We start from the raw sequence: 6059 nt of genomic DNA on the forward strand, positions 1-6059 counted from the left end.
GATATGCGACTCCAGAGCGATGTTGGTATCTCACTCGATGGATGCAATGCCGATTGCCACGGAGGATCTCTGAAAGGTCGCTCGCTGACCAAATAAGTGTCGGCAAAGACACGCCAGCCGTTTTATCAGAAACAAAAATAAAAAGGACCCCGCACAAATCTTATGGAAAACCGGTCTCGGTGGATTTGGCTGAAAATTTGGAAATTTGTAGTTTACGTGATCCTGATGAAAAGTTCTCATTGCACCAACTTGGTTCATTAAGCCGTTTGAGCTCTAGGGACCGTCGAAAATATGAAATAGGCGACTGTCGCCCCCACCATGTAGACAACCACCAGTTAATTCCTCCCTCCCCTATCCCTCCCCTCCCCTCCCCCCTGTTTCCACTCCTCTTTCTATCTTCCCCTCTCCCATCCCCTCTCTATCTCCCCTCCCCTCCCTTTCCCCTCTCTCCTCTTCTTCTATTATTTTTTGTTATTTTACGTTGGTTTGCTTTATTTTACGTTATTTTACACTCCTTCTTAGAATCATTCTCGCTTTCTCTCAACATCCCTATAAAATTTCGGAGGATCGCAGCGTCATTGTTTCGACTGTCTGAGAAATACGGACCTTGAATATCGAGTATGTAGCCATCAGGTGCGACTATCAGCACAGGTTTGAGTAAATGTCGTCCCTTATGAAGACAAAATGACTGTCGGAGAGTACGAAACATGATAAGAGTTTTGTATACATGTATAGAGTGACATGATAAATAGCGACGTATCATTCTATCGTTGATGCCGGAAAATCATTCTACTTTATAGGCAATACTGAAAACGCATCTAAAATTCTCACATCCAATATTTGGGAATCTATGAAAGATACCATACATCAGACACTTTGTGTTTTGTATTGTTACGGCCGAGTTATCCCAAAGTTACGATTCGAGGCTTCTTCATACTATCTGCGATGCAGCAAATAGGCCACCGCAAGAAAATCCTGATAATGTACCAGATATTATTGACGTTTGAACATTACTTCATTGTTCTACACATACGCACACGCATACGCACACGCACAGAAAAGAGGGTTTGAAGTCGTTAAATACTACGGGAGTGACGAATCGTAGGGTCCTTATTTTTTCTGACACACACACACACATTCATACAAACGGCTCTTTTCAGAGTCACATGATGTGCAATTCCGATCGCGCAACCTCCCCATGGTGCACATTGGGTAACGCTAATGCCGACGGTAAAACGCCTATTTCATACTTTCGACGGTCCCTAGAGCTCAAACGGCTCAATGAATCAAGTTGGTGCAATGAGAACTTTTCATCAGGATCACGTAAACTACAAATTTCCAAAGTTTCAGCCAAATCCACCGAGACCGGTTTTCCATAAGGTTTGTGCGGGGTCCTTTGCCTTTCGATTGCTCCGTTCTGCGAAGTTCTCTTCAACAATTAACCGCGTATAAAAATGGATTATAATAATCAATACAAGTACATAGAACAATATAGACGTACAGTGTCAATTATAGTTGCAGCAGAAGTTCGGAGACGACGCATAGCGGTTGCAGTTGCTATAATGCTTCTTTTGAAAAAAAAAGAAGACATATAAAAAGAAAAAGCATTGGGTAGCACCCATTTTCGAAAATAGAAACGAACACAGTTTTTTCTTTGCGTCGGTCCCGAAGTTAATATTGGAGGACATACGATTCCATAATTACTTTCGGATGACTGCAACACAGTTGGAAGAATTGTTGGGCATGATCGGAGCAAAATTGCAAAAACAGGACGTCATTCGACAATCTATCACACCATCTGAACGATTGGCATTAACATTCAGGTTTGTTTGGCTTCATCCAAATTTAATTTTTTTAACTTAGCGTTTTTTTAGTGTACATACGTGATAATCATACATTTTTGCTTAATGCATTGTTATATTATTATATATGAAATATTGAAGGTATCTTGCTTCCGGGGATTCCATGACATCGATGTCCTACCAATACCTTGTGGGAGTGACAACAGCAAGTATCATTATTCGTGAAACATGCGAAGCAATTTGGGATTCTTTGTGCCCTTTGGTTCTGTCAGGCCGACTTGAAGAAAAAGACTGGCTGGATATCGCCACAGATTACGAAGAAAAATGGAATTTTGTCCATTGCATTGGATCCATTGATGGCAAGCATGTCATCATTCAAGTACGTAAAATCATTGTCAGTATACGATATGACTTTACAAGAAGTACAATTTGAAATAATATAACTCTTATTATACTTTTAGTGTCTCAATAATGCTGGATCATCGTTTTATAATTATAAACATGCTCACAGTATAGTATTAATGGTTATTTGCGATGCAAATTATGTGATCCGTTTTGTGGATATTGGGGCATATGGACGACGAAGTAATGGTGGCATTTTTAAAGACAGCGCTATGGGGAAAGCGTTTGATGAAGGCCGAATGAATATTCCACAGCTAGCAGCAATTGCAGAAGGAGGGTCTATTTTGCCATATTGTCTTGTGGAAGACGAAGCTTTTCCTTTAAAGCCATATTTGCTTCGTCCATATCCAGGTAGAGGTGGACTTACACCGGAACAAGATGTGTACAATTATCGTCTGAGTCGTGCGAGACGAGTGATAGAGAACACATTTGGTATATTGGCCAGTCAATGGAGAATATACAGAAAACCATTTATCGCCAATCCTGAAAACGCTAAATTAATGGTTCAGGCAACTGTTTGTCTTCATAATTGGCTTCGTCGACAAGACATTGACGTGAATGTATATGTGCCTCCGTGTTTGATCGATGTCGATGATCCACATTGTCCAAATAGCTTCAAACCAGGATCTTGGCGAACCATTATGGAAGATGGATGTGCATTCAAAGATATTTCGAATTGTGGATCAAACATGAGTGCTAAACAATGCATAGAAATTAGAGATGAATTTTGCCGTTATTTTAATAACGAGGGAGCAGTGCCGTGGCAAAATAATAGAACTAAATAAAATCAAAATAAAATTACAGTAAATAAAATGTACATGATTAATTTTACATTACGATTTTGTGTCACATAACAAACTAATATTTTATTTCCAGGTTTTATATGAGAATAATAACACACATATTTATTTGTGGAATGTTATATGTATAAGAACGTAATTATATTATACTCTCAAGGAACATTTTATTTTAGTTTTACATGTACTTTTCTATGTATTATGGAATAAATGTTTTGATATTTATAAATACAATGTAAAATACATAAAAAATAAAGATTTTAACATATTCTTACACATGTCTCTCTAGACTGTCCTATCTAAAAAAAGATAAAAATTTGCTTATTATTTAATAATATTCTAAAAAATAAACAATCTAAATAATAATATAAATAATAAAATATAGTACAACTGCCCATAAATATTCACAGTAGTTGACACAATAGTTTGTATCATTGCATTTACATTATTTGTTCGCGGGTGAACGTGGATTGCCGCGATAACGACGAGTTTTGAGAGCGCGTCAACCAGACGACGACAGACAGTTAATTATAAGCTAAAGGACTCTACACCACGTAATTTTTTTGTATTTTTGCTTTTATTGTACGACACCACAATTATAATTTAAGAAAAATAAATAAAGATAAATGTGCAAAGCTGAAGAGCTAATTTGCTTTCAGATGATCGAGCGGTTTTAACACAGCGGTTTTTATCTAAGAGATTGCGGAAGTCCAAGAGAGTAAGCGGTCGATATTGAAATAGCGGTTTTCACAAGCGAAGCGGTTTAACAAGAGTGGTTTGACGAAAAGTACGAGACTTGGCGGTGCTCGCGTGCGGTGCCCGTTATAAAGCGTGCGTAATTTGTAATAATAAATTTTGGGCCCGTTGCGACGTGGCCCAATAAATTGTGTACTTTAGCGGTGACCTCATGGCGCCGCGTACAATTGGCCGCCGATGAGGTCTGACGTTGACAGTTCTTTAATTGTCATGCGCGCAACCTTTTTCTATTAGCCGATTGGCAATCAGCTGAGCGTGACGTATGGGCGCGCATGCCCGTACGCCTCCCTGATTTTGTCGACGGTTGTTAATGTTATTGTGAACGTTTATGACACGCGTTTCTTATGTGTTGACAAAATGAGATAACTCGAACGGTCGAGTTTTTATGATACATAGAGAGTTCGAGACGTTTCTCAACGCCCGTTAATTTCGAATTCTTGAATTTACAGAAAAATGCGGATTTTTATCTGTACATAATTCCCATTCGAAGCGATATTTCGGTTTTCGAACATTATTACTTTCTATTAGTTTCTGACTTTGCAGCATTCATAATTTGTAATACTTGCAACATTACGTTGTCTACCAATTGAGGATCGATTTCTTTAAGATGGGTAGTAACAAGATTTCCAAATAATGTTGCTTTGTCAACCGATGATGGCGCAGGAGGCATAAACGGCGGAATGTTGACAGTAATTGGTTGACTGAGGACATCTGAAAATCGATCGAGAATTCCGTCCACAGAATCATCTATGCTGAGACTGAGACGACGTTTGCTATTACCTATATAACCATATTCAGATTATGTATTTGCCCATTTAAATTATAAAATTTCAGAAAAATTGGTTAATTTTAGTTTTTTATTTCCTAATACCTTTCATAAAAAAATAACTAATAACTTAACATATGTGATCCACGACCACTGCTGCTGCTGTTGTCATCATAAATGATACTCTCAGCATCATTGGATTCTTCCATATTTTCGTTATTTTCAGATGGAATGTTCACTGGGATGTTGGTTGTACTTCTACAACATATAGTTTTACATTACATTTGCGCTTATTGTAAGTAAAAATGTAATGTATTGCTGCATTGTGACGTTTCTACGCTCGTAAAAATAAATTATATACATACTCGTTTTCCAGCTGCACATCGTAAAGAAATCGCATCCGCTCATAGTGCACCCAGGTATTTTTTCGTGTGGCCGCTGAGCCACTCGGTTGATGCTGCTTATTTTTGTGGACTCTGAAAGAATCACTTAACGATTTCCATTTTTTTTTCATTGTTGGAATGTCCATTGTACCTAGAAAAATAAAAAATATGTTTAATAGCACACTAGTAAATTTTATTCCAGTAAAAGTATAAATTTAGAGTGTTAAGATTATTGCACATACAAAAATTTTAATTGTAATCGTAAGGCCGTAAGAAAATTGATCAATCGCAGTCAATTATTTGTTGACCGCAAGGAGAATCATCAACTGAAACGTCAATCAACTGATTGGTCAATTTTCTTATGGTTTATGGTTACAATTAAAACTTTTGTAGGTGCAATGTGGGAGGCCTTTACCATTCATTGACGCATAGATTTCTTCCCACAATTTTTTTTTATTTGCAGGCTTCGTTCTACAAGTGGAAGCTTAAAATTCCACAACGCAGGACGCTTATGAACTTCTTCAATAAGCTGTTCTTCTTCACTAATTTTTTTGTTTCGCCAATCGCTTGTCTCTTGGCTTGGGCTCTGGGTTTGGCTTGGTGTTGTTTCCATTACAATAGTCTCCGCATCACCCACCAAACTCTTGCGGATAATTTGTCCGTCATCTGCATGTTACAGCATCCATTAATGCTACTTATAAAATATGTAATAAAAAATGTCATTAATACTCACCGCATTGAGGATAAATATATAAATTGTCATCGATATAAACGTTATTATATGGATCAAAGCAAGGATGATGACGCAATTCATTTTTAACTAATATAGTCTCGCACACACCACAAGTGTACGAGACTAACAGAGTTTCCTACAATATGAGAAATACAAATTAACATAATATAACAAATAAATTAATATAACATTAATAAATAAGAAATAATAAAACCTAACCTAAGTATGATATTACTATACATATAATATATACTAACTTCGTTTGTATCTTCTGACGCTGTATCAATCCTTTCAGCCATTTTAATTTAATTCTCAACAAGTCAACAATACTGGCAAATTTTCTCTTTATTCTATTCACAATCAGTTGATTTCAAATTCGACGTTGAACGTTGCTTCGCTAGAAGTTGGTTTGTGTCCAAC

General features: G+C 37.1%; 1 pseudogene across 1 annotated transcript; it reads right to left on the minus strand.

Moving 5' to 3' along the window:
- Positions 1 to 3291: 3291 nt before the first annotated feature.
- Positions 3292 to 5769, minus strand: LOC145959391 (uncharacterized; annotated as a pseudogene). The gene is made up of 5 exons (XR_014435020.1): positions 5640 to 5769; positions 5283 to 5572; positions 4889 to 5057; positions 4654 to 4781; positions 3292 to 4558 (listed from the first exon to the last, which is right to left on the minus strand). The product of XR_014435020.1 is annotated as an uncharacterized LOC145959391 (transcript).
- Between the last annotated feature and the right edge of the window lie 290 nt (positions 5770 to 6059).

This window comes from Camponotus vicinus, unplaced genomic scaffold, assembly GCF_025532165.1.
Source record: "Camponotus vicinus isolate PSW18456_S1 unplaced genomic scaffold, iyCamVici1.0 SCAF_1, whole genome shotgun sequence".
Taxonomy (NCBI): domain Eukaryota; kingdom Metazoa; phylum Arthropoda; class Insecta; order Hymenoptera; family Formicidae; genus Camponotus; species Camponotus vicinus.